At 36.5% G+C, this 13284-nt stretch overlaps 1 pseudogene; it reads right to left on the bottom strand.

The window, feature by feature from the left end:
* Positions 1-2227: 2227 nt before the first annotated feature.
* LOC141316181 (uncharacterized) lies at positions 2228-12122 on the bottom strand (annotated as a pseudogene).
* Positions 12123-13284: the final 1162 nt, after the last annotated feature.

Below are 13284 nucleotides of genomic sequence, written 5' to 3'. Positions count from 1 at the left end.
ATTGGAAGCAATTTAAAAATTATCCGTCATTTTTGCTCACAAAGTACGAGTAATACATCGAAAAAAACGTTACAGCATTTTTATAAAATAAAGAAAACAAAACTTATGTGCTTTCTGCCGTCTGGTTCTTGAACCAGAGTGCTTAACAAAATGAAGCGAAATGCATGCCTCACAGACATAATAAATACATTTATAGAAAGCTTTAAATTATTACTTAACGAAATAAAACAAATCAAAAGCACAAACTCTTTCATGTAATCCGTAAAGATGAATTTCTCTCTAAATGCGCGTCCAAAAAGGAGATTGCGAGTCAGGATCTTTGCGACACTGACTCAGAATACACAAATTAAAGGAACCGTATGTAGGATTGTGGCCAAAACTGGTACTGCAATCACATTCAAAATACTGTAGAATGGTGTTTCCCCTCCCGCTCCCCCCTGACTCGAGGTTGCCAGCTAAGCAGCAGGAGTAGGCTGCAATAAGGAGCTTCCAACGGCAAGTGACACACAGTAATTTGTTTTTCTTCTGTTAATTATGTTTATGCTTCACAAGAGATGTTTTGCGAAGTAATTATGTATCGCAAAAAATTTACAGATGGCGATTAGCCAAATATTTCGCAAAGATGTACTGTAATACCACATTTCAGTCGGAACATAGGTTGTTTTCCAACCCTGCTAGTGGTGCGATATAAAGCTTTTTATGAACGCATTTAGCTCGGCCGACCGCGGAAAATCCACTGAGTACTGAAGCAAAGTTAGCCAAACATAGATGAATCTTACCTGTTCAGGAAAAAATTACCAACGAAAGCATCTGTCTTCAATTTCTTCTCCGTTTTCAGCCGTCTCCATCTTTCAAAGGCATATCCTATACCAATCCTTGTTTTATTTCGGACTTTGTCACGACGTATTTCGGTTTCAAAACGAGGTCTTTTTCGTTTCGTAACGTTATACATGTTTAATCCGACACGTTAGTATAGCCGCAGCTGTAACAGAGCTGGCAACCCGTCTCACGAAACTCTACTGATTTCGTGATTGGTGGATAGCTGGAGGGTGGAGCCTCAGACCAAAACACAAAACGACAACAATAACATCAGTTGTGGGCTGCAACTCTCACTTTTAAATGACAATATCCTGGCCAGACCACTGTTGTCAGTGATATAAGTATTTGAAATGAACATGATTTCTTAATGTCTAGTGACATTTCAGGGCCATTTTATGATTAACTGACATAAATTTCTTACATATGGTTCCTTTAATTAATAAATAATTCATTCATGTCCTTACTCTTTCCTCGACGCATTCATTGTTATTTATTTTTGCCGGTGCTTGGGGCGAGTTTTAGCCTATTGTGTGCGCTTGAACGCGGATTCAGCTGCGCTAAAGCACACTAAACGGTGTCTGAGTCGGTCTCAAAAGTGAAAGTGAAAGTGAAGTTTCGTGTTGTTTCCACCAGCGCGGCATTTTTTTTCTTCACCATAATTGATGGATGTCTAAATTATGAAAATAAGGAGAAGCCTAAAACAGGCCCGATGCCGGCCCGGGTCTGAACTATGACGTGAAAATTGGCCCGAAGCCGTAGCCCTGGGGTGTAAAAAAAAGTCAGGGCCCATCAGCCCGGGCTGAAGTGCAGCGCTTTAATTGACTGCTTTGATGTGCTGCAATACCTTAGGGCACTGTTTTAATGCTTACATCTGATTTTTTTTTCTTGCCCCCCCTGACTCAAGAGTCAAATGTCGCCCATGCCTACATCCAACGCGAACTGCATCCAAAGCAATTTAAATACTCCGCATATTGATAGCGACTCCATGATGCGCGAAAATTTTATTCAATATTAGAATGTTTGCGGGAGACAACAGTCCCGCACAAGGCTTTAATACAAAAACGGAGACAATGAATGGCGACTGTAGAAAGCAAAAGCCGAACCCCGGACATTTTGGGCGATTTAGGAATCCCGGCCGGACGCATTTTTTTAAGTCCAAAAAGAGGACATGTCCGGGGAAAAGAGGACGTATGGTCACCCTAGAACAAGTCATTTTGTTCAGTTTATGTCAGTTCATTTATAATCTTCCAGTTACATTGCTTTTCCCAGCAAGGTAAAAGTTTGTCTAATATTTTAATTCAGAAAAATCAACACATGGAATTGAGAGACATACTCGTCATAGTCACACTTTGAGGGAATCTACTGTAATCACTTAATATTTGAAATTACAGTAAAGCAGATGGTCAGGTATGGCCACAGTACAAAAAAAAAGCCTTATGGTAAACAAAAAGATGAAGGATGCATTAAAGTGATAAATGTATCCCACAGTCAGCTCTGGTGTGAACATAGACTTGATTTCACAAACCTTTTTTTGTCATTACACTCTTGAACAAGGAACACAGACAAAGTCTGACATTTGCATGATTATTCACATATCTGTAAGTGTGATGGAAAATGTTTTTATTACTTTGACTACACTTGAATGTCTTTCAAAATGAATGTGTAGACAATTGTAGAAATTGCTTCTTTTTCTAAACCTCTTCTTGCATTGAAGAAAACGGCAATTTCTTTCCAGAATGAGTTTGCGAATGACGTTTAATGCTGCTTAGACACGTGAAACTCTTCTCACACTGAACACACTTGTACGGTTTCTCTCCAGTGTGAACTCTCTTGTGAATCTTAAGGTTTACTTTAACATTGAAACTCTTTCCACACTGTTCACAGGTGTAAGGTTTCTCTCCAGTGTGAATGCTCAAGTGAACCCTGAGGTTTCCTTCTCTTGAACAACTCTTTCCACAGTGATGACACATGAAAAGCTTTTCTCCCATGTGAGTTATTACATGAGTCTTAAGATGTTCCCTCTCTGTGAAACTCTTTCTGCACTGATTTAAAACTCTTCTTTCTTGAGTGAACCTTTGTGCTTATTAAGGTTTGCGCAGTGTCTGAAACTCTTCCCACATTGATCACATTTAAATGGACTCTCTCCAGTGTGAATTCTCATGTGAGTCTTGAGGTTTACTTTATACGTGAAACTCTTTCCACACTGAGGGCAGATGAAAGGTTTCTCTCCAGTGTGAATTCTCATGTGGAGAGTAAGCGTACTTTTCTGTGTAAAACTCTTTCCACACTGAGGACATACGAACGGCTTTGTTTCGGTGTGAATGATCATGTGAGTCTCAAGAACTCCATTTCGTGTGAAACTTTTTCCACAGAGTTTACAAATGTAAGGCTTCTCTCCAGTGTGAATTCTCATGTGGACAATAAGATTTTTTTTCAGCGTAAAACTCTTTTCACACTGAGGGCAGGCAAAAGGCTTCTCTCCAGTGTGAGTTTTCATGTGGGCCTTAAGGGTTTTTTTCTTTGTAAAACTCTTTCCACACTGAGGGCATATTAACGGCTTCTTTTCAATGTGAATTTTCATGTGAGTCTTCAGATCTCCATTTCGTGAGAAACTCTTCCCACACTGTTGGCAGCTGTAAGGTCTCTCTCCAGTCTGAATTCTCATGTTAGAATTAAGGTTTGTACTTTGTGTTTTTTTTATTTATTTCTGGTGAGGAAGTTTTTTTATTCTGTGAGCAACTAATTGATTTTTCTTCAGTTTTGAAATTATGTTTCTCATTTTGATCTTTCTCTTCTGTTTCTTTGAGTTCTTGACTCTCCTCTTTCAGTGTCATCAGGTCTGAGGTGAAATAAGAAAAATGTAAGTTAACAGCAGTTTAATGGCACAAAGCAACAGACATCAAAACATTTAGACTAATGCTGTCAATTAATTAAAAAACTATTTGACAATAAACAATTTCACATTGAATCTCCAAATTAATGTAAGAAAACATAAAGATTGTACATTTAAAATATGTGGCTTATTGGCATCTTTTTACCAAGTAGCCAATTGATACCAGTCTCATTGATACAAATAGTGCTACTGATCTGTCTCTGTTAAATGCATTTCCTACCAATTTTAATCATTAATTATAGCTATAATTAAAAACAATTCTTTGTAACATGTATATTGTTGTGCTTTTATCACAACTACCATATAATGATAAAAAACACTCCTTTTAAAAAACCCACACATAATCTGCCATGTTCATCTTCACGCTAGAGAATTTAAAAGCAGCATTCAAGTACGATGAGAGATTTTCGGTTTCTATTTTATTGTTTGGCTCCAGAGTTGGAGAGTAACAAAGTACATGTAACGTCATTTCATATTTAAAATACAAAATGAGTAACTATTACGGTTAACTATTACAGAACATGTTAGCTGTTTCAGATGCAGAACAGTTATTTGATGCATTCATGACGTCTAGACTGGACTATTGTAACACACTACTATGTGACTGTCCTGCATTTTCAGTTAACAAGCTACAAGCTGGTGTTTCTGAAATATGACTATTTATTGCTTGTTGTAATGAACATTCACTGCTATTTACATTTTAATATCACACTTTTGATGATAGCAGAAAAATCACTTAATAAAACAAATGTCAAGTTAAAAACTGAAGTGTCATTGTTTGCTTCAAGCAAAATAACATTTTTTTGTCAGATACCACTTTCATTGTTTTCTAATCAAAAGTAGATACTGTGTTTAATGTTACACTAAATATGTTTTTTTTTTTCTATAGAGCTGGACATTTTAATAAGGATCAAATGAATTAGTTCAGCTTTGAGAATATAAACCAACCTGTTTGTTCCTCAGTATCTTCATGTTTGATTCTGAATGTTTCTTCAATCTTCATGTCTTCACTCTCCTCTTTAATAAATTCCATATTTATAATAGTGTCACGTGGATCTCTGTTCCTCCAGGAGTTTTTCTGTGTGTTTGTCCACTGTGTCCTGTTTAAAATGAGAATACATAATAGAAAGAAAAATCAATGCAAACTAGATCTCTATCTGCTTGTCATTCAGCTCCTAGTTCAGTAGTCAGTGCACTACAAAGACAGTCAGAGAGTTAACAGACTTATATATAAAAATTATAAAATATATAAATAACACCAAAGGTTCATATTAAGATTATAATTTTAGGCTATTTTGATTTACATTTGGTATTCAATTATTTGTTTATCTAATATATTACACTTTCATGAAATCATTCTCGGTTGTCATTAAACTCGTTTGTGTTTGTTGTTGTCGTTTGTAGTCCGCGTGCCGCTGAATCGAATCACTGAATCATTTCACAAATGATTTGATTCAAATAATTCGGATTCTCAATTTCTCTCATCACTTCTTATCATCACACGATTGATTCATGGTATAGAAAGCGAAATAGAAACTTACCTTCTCTGTTACTAAAGGCTAACGTCTTTAGTAACACTGGATAAAGAATTTCAACGTTATATTTAATAAGGATGATTTACTTTACATAGCTTGCAAAAACGCAACAATATCCATTGGTTTAAAAACTTTAAAAGCACAAACCTTTCTTTAGGCGACTGACAACAGATGAGGAGCGCAGCGCATCTTTATGACGTCACATCACCAGAGCAAAATAAAAGTCCCATTGGTGCACTGCTCTCTAGAATCACAAATATATCATAGAAATGTTGATTATAGAATAGAATTTCGTACTCATATGATGATGCTTTTCTAAAGTTACTAACATTGTAAATCTATTAATAATATTCTTTATTAATGTTAATTTATAACACTATGGTTTCTGTTTATATACCTTGCCATTAAATTCACATTAAACTAGTCAATGCTGCTGTGTAACGTTTACAAAGGTTGTGTGATGGCAAATTTAAAATGAATATAGTCCATTGATTATTACCTTTTCAGTTTCGTTAATTGGCAAAAACATATTCAGCTGTTACTCCTTATCTTCTTTTGTTAACATTGAAAAGTTTGGCTAATAAATACAAGACACAATAAACAGTTTATTAGAAACTTTAACTAGAAGTACTTCCATCAGAAAAAAAATCAAATATGTAATGTTGTATTAGTGTTATGATTTTAGAAGTTAGACGTTTTGAAAACAAAATACCTTTAATACACCTGCAGGAAAATGAAGATCAGGGGGGTATTCCAGAAAGCAGGTTATGTGACATACCCGGGTAAGTTTAAGGGTAAGTTAGTGGGTAACCTCAACTTTCGGTTCCAAAAACGGAGGTAACTTTCTGAGTATGTATGTAACCATAGCAACGTACTCTCTGAAGATAACCTGCTCGGTAGCAGGTTATGTTCCAGGATCAGTTTGTTTCAGAAGGTTACTCAGCATGGCGTGCCCTTTTGATGACGATCCTGTGGACGTGGAGGCACAAATTATACGAGGTTTTTTTCGCCGGGAGAGAGTTATAAGACCGCGTATTGATGTCTTTTCGTTTCCTAATGATTACTTGAAAGAGCGTTATCGGTTTTCAAAAGAATCGTTAATTTATTTAACACATCTCTTGAAACCGCATATTGCAAATGTCACAAACCGCGGGTCTGCGCTTAGCACAGAAAACATTCTGTGCATAGCACTTCGGTTTTTTGCGTCAGGGCATTTTTTGTACAATGTGGGCGATGCAGAGCATGTGGGTAAGGCAACTGTGTGTAGAGCGGTTCGTACAGTATGTCTGGCACTTAAACGCTTCTTACACACGTTTGTACAGTTCCCTGGCCATAAACCTCTGCGTGTTATTAAAGAGGAATTCCACAGAGTGGCAGGTTTGTCCTTTGTATAAAATCTATGACGCATATCTAATGTAGTCATACTATGTATATCTATTCATCCTGAACACACACTTGATACTTCCATTTATGACTTTGTATTTCAGGGTTTCCAAATGTAATTGGGTGTATCGATGGCACCCACATTCCTATTAAAGCTCCTTCAATAAATGAGGGAGACTATGTTAATAGGAAATCTATTCATAGTATCAATGTGCAGGTAACAACTTAATTTTGTGTCCTTAATTTTTGGCCTTGTTAAAATCCTTAAAGTAATTACTTTTTTCCCACTAACTATAGGTAATATGTGATGCAACTCACATCATTACTAATGTTGAGGCAAAATGGCCAGGATCTGTGCATGATGCTAGAATTTTCCGCGAGTCACCATTATGCCACACATTTCAGCAGGGTATGTTTTGCTTTATACAAGGTTTTTTTTTCTTTTTACTATATTTGTATTGTACACGGGAATCATTACAGGACAGTACAATGGTTACTTGCTGGGGGACAGAGGATACCCTTGTCTGCCCTATTTAATGACACCCTACCCTGAACCTGATCCTGGACCACAGACACGCTTTAACCTGGCTCACAGCCGAACACGGGCCAAGGTGGAGATGACCATAGGGATCCTCAAGTCTAGGTTTCAGTGTCTGCATGGGCTCCGGGTCAGTCCAGAGAGGGCATGCGACCTCATAGTGGCTTGTGTTGTGCTTCACAACATTGCCACTATAAGAGGAGAGAGCCACCCTCCTTGTATTGAAGAAGATGGCCCAGAGGAACCCCTACAGATTTTTGCACACAACAGAGATGGAAGACTTTTGAGAGACAGGATTTGTCAAAATTACTTTTATTAAATTCTTTGCACTGGTCTGTTGTGAGGTTCATTTCTTTATTTCCTGAAAAACAAAGAAAGTAAAATGTAAAATGAAAGTATTTTTTATTACATTGCTTTATAAACACTTGTAACATGCAACAGAATAATATTCACACAAGTTCTCACCTTAAGGCGATGCTCCAGTAATTCAATTTCTAGTGTTGCCTTTTTAATGGATAGCTGTTTCTCTTCCATTTGAAGCTGTATAAGGTCCATCTCCATGTCACTTTTTCTTATTTGTTTTTGAAGATGGACCTTATACAGCTCCTTTGCTGGCAACTGGGAATGCAACTCTGTCAGACAATAAAATTAAAATATGGACAACTGCACATAAATTCTTACACTGCTTAGATTGTGCATTGAGGTTGAAGGAACTTCAACTGTGGGCAAATCTCCAGGTATGTACTGGGAATGGACAATGACAGTTTCTTATCGTAATGTAAAAAGGGGGCATGCATTATAATGGTATGCATCATACCTCAGTGGATCTACCAGCATTGTCCACTTCTGTCACAGCAGATGTTGTCTCTTCATCGACATTTTCATCATCTTCATCCTTTAGTGGAAATATGCAAGTTTACATTATCTGGCAAAAAAAATAAAAAATATCTAAAAGTACTAGAGGTGCCTGACAACAAAACACTTACAACTGTGACAGACTGTGTTCTTTCTGTAGGGTCCAACAATACAATCCCTCTTTCAGTATCCATAAGAAAATACAACGCATAAAATTCTCAATATCATCAAAGAAAAAACAAAAATGCAGGAAAAAAAAAACATGTCAAAGTAATACAAGATCACAGTAGCCTATCATATGCAGTTAAATAAAATAAGCCTGCATAAAAGGATTAAGCATGTTCAAAAAGCCTTTCAGTGACAGAGATAGTAATTTATTAAGTCATATAATGAAAACAAATCATAGTGGTAAACTTACATTTCACAATGTTACTTGTGGTGCATGGCGTGTGTGTTGAAGTGCCCCCTGGAATGCCAGCAACCACAGGTCGCCCTTTATTAAGGGACAGTGCCAGCTCCTCAGATGGAGTGAGGGGAGGTGGTGGTGGGCCCCCGCCAGTTAGACGGGCTTCAGCCTTCTTTCTATTAGCTACATGACAGAAAGAATATACTAAACCGTATTTAATAAATAGTTCAGTAATAGTGTAATCAAATATTACCTTTCTGCAGAATGTTTTTGTGTTTCATTTTGACTTGGCTCAGAGTTCTTCTGGCTCCAGAAGGATTACATCTTATTAAATAAGAAACCATATATTCCTAGTCAATATACATTGTCATTTTAAGCTAAAAAAATGACAGGCAGGACAAGTAAATGCTTTCATAGTGATTTAACAGTCAAAAGGATGTGGAAGGGGTGTTAAATTATTTGGCATTATAATAAAAGGGGAGGCGATATCAAATTTGCTATTTAATACACTCACGCATTTACTCTGTCCGTGATTTTTTTGCCAAGCCAACTCTCTTTCTTTAGCCGATGCAGCCGTATTGCTTTTTTTCAGTATTATTGGCTTGAATTCTTCGTATGCGTGCATTAAAACCTCCAACTCCGCTTCTGTGAAGTATGCCGCTCTCTTTTTTTCACATTGATTTTCCATTTTCACTCGTGAAATCGGCGATCCATTGAAAACGTCTTTATGTATGGACCGTGCGTGCGCATTAACTCTGGGTAACCAATAGGAGGTTGATTAAACTTACTCTTCTCAGGTGTTTTGGAACCGACATACTCATGGTATGCGGGTTTGGGGTAAATCAACTCAGAGGTTAAGATTTACCAATTGGTAAGTTAACCGAGCATTCTGGAGTACCCCCCAGGACTCTTGTTCAGCAACAAAGCCAATGCAAGTATCTATTTACTTTTATCTATTTATTGATATTTTAGATGCGTTTAAGTTGAGCCCATTTTTAAGGTGAATTGATTCTTTGATGATTCTCATTAGGTTGTGGTTATTTGATACTACATACTACCATTCTTCTTCTTCTTCTCTCTCTCTCTTTCCTTATTCACTTTCTTTATGCATATATGTGTTTTGATTAGTTTAGTTGTATGTTCACTGCAGATCCATTTATTAAATACCCTGTATTTTCACAATTGATTGTCTCTGTGTTCTGCTCACCATTCGAAGTCCCTGAATTTCTGATTTTGCTACATGCTACAAATTTATAGTTGTAATAAAACGCTCACGCTCCTGTGTAAATACTCTCGTGAGTCTGTTTTGATTTGAATAAATTAATTTAAAACCACTGGGTGGATTTTTGTCATTACGGGGTGGTTGTGTACACACACTGCCAACACACATTTATGTTCAAACATGTAAATGTGAACTTTGCATCCAGTGACCCCTTTGCATGGCTAGCCATGGATTTTTTTGATTATACCATGGTTTTTGCGAGTCTTTAAAAGTTAACAGCAGTTACTGATGTTTGCAGCTCAATATTTGAATGAAAGAATAAAAATGACAGCTATTTTCATTTCATTTGCATTTTATTGCTTACCTTCCAGCCAATCAAAATAAATATTTAGACAGACTATTATTTAAATTAATGTAATAATAAAAAAAATAAAATTAAAATAAAAAATAGTTTAAGGCTCAGCCTTCAGGAGTTCAACAGTGAATGTACAGGGGCTGGACAATGAAACTCAAACACCTGGTTTTATACCACAATTAGTATGACGTTGGGCCTCCTTTTGCTGCCAATACAGCATTTCGATGGAAAATATTACTTTTATGTTTATCAAACCACTCTTTCACCAATCTTGTGGTGTGTATTGGTGCATTATCTTCCTGATACATCGCACCACCTTCTGGTTACAATGTTTGAACCATTGGATGAACAGTCAATCTTCACACTCAACCAGTGAAGATTAGCCACCAGGCTGCGGAAATATAGCCATGAAACCTTCAACACTATATTGGCCAGTGTTAGTTTCATTGCCCACACCATTCCTCAATTCATATGGTTAATGAACTAATTTGGTGAAAGCCTGTAATGATTGTAATCTAATATAAACAAAAAAAACAAATTCAATGTAATTCAATTGTACTTACGAAAGAAAGACAAAATTAAAATACTCTTGAAATGAAAAAAATCTAAATCAAACTTGTTAATGTCTTTTGTTTCATCAGTCATATTAGTTCCTCAGGATTTTTTGCACTAATGTAGGTTATGCAACAATGAACAATGTACATCAAGGTAAAACATAAAACTAAACATAAACTATTTGTTAAACATAGATACCAGGGAAAAAAGTAGATAAAAAAAAGATAAAAAAGATGAAAAGATAAAATTGAATCCTAATAAATGTATTTATGTCTTGTCCGATAAGACGATCCTATTAGACAATTCCTAATGGAATTCTTTAGGTACGGTTCCACAATATGATAGAATTTCCAATTGCAATCTGATACAGGATTCCTTTAGAACAGTGGTTTTCAAAGCGGTCCTGTGAGCACTCCTCATCTATCACACCTGATTCAACTCAGCTCATCACTAGAGACAACAAGACCTCAAATGGGTGTCAAACATGAGAGACCTACAAAATGTGCAGTGTTGGGGGTTCTCGCAGGACTGTATGTTTGTAGAGTCATTTACAGCTTCAAATGTGGCTCAACCAATCAGAATCAAGGACCGGAATTGTCTGTTTTATACATTTTAGTTGAAACACTTTCCAGAATGAGGGGATCTTTAGACTTCTCTCTATTGTGAATTGTTTTTATGTGCCTAACAAGGTTTCCTTGTAGACTAAATCTCTTTCCACACTGTTTGCATGAGTGAGGCTTCTCTACAATGTGAACATTCATGTGCTTGTCAATGCTTCCTTTTGTACCAAAACTCTTTCCACACTGACAGCATATGTAAGGCTTCTCTCCAGTGTGAACTCTCATGTGCATATCAAGGCTTGCTTTTTGATTGAATCGCTTTCCACATTGTTTGCATGTGTGAGGCTTCTCTCCAGTGTGAACATTCATGTGCATTTCAAGGCTTGCTTTTTGACTGAAACTCTTTCCACATTGTTTGCATGTGTAAGGTTTCTCCCCAGTGTGAACTCTCATGTGCATATTAAGGCTTGCTTTTTGACTGAAACTCTTTCCACACTGTTTGCATGTGTAAGGTTTCTCTCCAGTGTGAACTCTCATGTGCATTTCAAGGCTTGCTTTTTGACTGAAACTCTTTCCACACTGTTTGCATGTGTAAGGTTTCTCTCCAGTGTGAACATTCATGTGCCTATTAAGGCTTGCTTTTTGACTGAAACTCTTTCCACACTGTTGGCAGGTAAAAGGGCTCTCTGTTGTGTGAATATTCTGGTGGACGTCAAGGCTTCCACTTTGATTGACTTTTAGCTTTCTTTTGAAACTTTTCCCACACTGTATGCAGATGAAAGGCTTCTCTCCAGTGTGGACTTTAAGGTCTTCTTGTTGATTGAAACTTTTTCCACATTTAAAGCATGTGAAATAACTCCTGGTTTCTGTCTTATGAGCTCTTTTTTGTTCACAAGTCTTTTCAGAATATTCTCCAGTTATGAAATCATGAAGATTCTCAAACTGATCTTTCTCTTCAGTTTCATTCAGTACTTCTCTCTCCTCTTTCAGCAATGTAAGGCCTAAGGTAGAAAAACAAAGAGAAAAAAAAGTTAACCCCAGTTTAATGCCACAAAGCAATTAACATCAAAATATGTAGATATGTAATGCATGTATGTTAGATCCTATACCAGGGTGTCCAAACCTGATCCTGGCCAGAGTTTAAGCTGGCTGTTATACAAAAAAAAAAAAAGATAATCTAGGAAATCTATATATAGACTTATCTATATATAGACTGACCTCAATTATTGCCATTTTTGTCTTCTAGGTGATAAAATTCAACAAATTTAGAGAAAGACGAGTAAAAATTGAAAAGAGGACAAGATGAAAATTCATCAAACAAAAATTCTACCTGACTTTATTAAGAGATTTTAGCCAATAATAAAAGTGGAAGGTTACACTTCTTCTTTCTCTCTCGGCTTACTCCCTTCTAATCGTGTCACCACAGCGGAGTGATCCACACAGCCAATTTGGCAAGTTTTACACCGGATACCCTTCCTGACGCAGATGCAGTTAACCCTCTGGGCCTCTTCGGTCATTTTTGACCGAAAAATTTTAAGTTTTGAATTTTTAAAAATCGTAGCTTCATCAGAATGAGATGACACTTGGTGACTTTTGTTGCATTAGCTATGTGAGTACAAAAAAAAATCAGTGACATGATTCGGATATGTTGAAGGGTCAAAAAAAAAATAGTCACACTTGGCTCCTTCGCGGTCAAAAATGACCGACATAGGAAATGAATGGGAAATACGAAAAAATGTGATAATTCAGATAATCTTTTGGTAATACAAGATACAAATGAGCAACTGTGCTGAAAAGAAGTGTTCAGCAAGCAAGGACTGACACTCTAAAATAACAAAATTACAGAACTGACACACACACGCACACACGCGCACACACACACACACACAGACACACACACAGACACAAAGAAATAAGCAGAAAAATGCTAAACCTGATATTTATCCAATCAAAAAAATATCTAAACCTTGCCAAAATGTATCTTTTAGAATGTCTGAATATATTTCTAAATGCAAAGCCTAATAAAATGAAGAAACAGTAAAAAGAAAAAAACAATAGGAATCCCAAAGCCCCTGTATATATGTATATAGGGAGATACAGGAGTTTACATGGCATTACACAAGTTTTTATTTTTTATGCCACTAGATGGTGCAATTTTCACTT

Source organism: Garra rufa, unplaced genomic scaffold (assembly GCF_049309525.1).
Source record: "Garra rufa unplaced genomic scaffold, GarRuf1.0 hap1_unplaced_075, whole genome shotgun sequence".
Lineage (NCBI taxonomy): Eukaryota > Metazoa > Chordata > Actinopteri > Cypriniformes > Cyprinidae > Garra > Garra rufa.
This window is presented reverse-complemented; position numbering and strand designations above follow the sequence as displayed.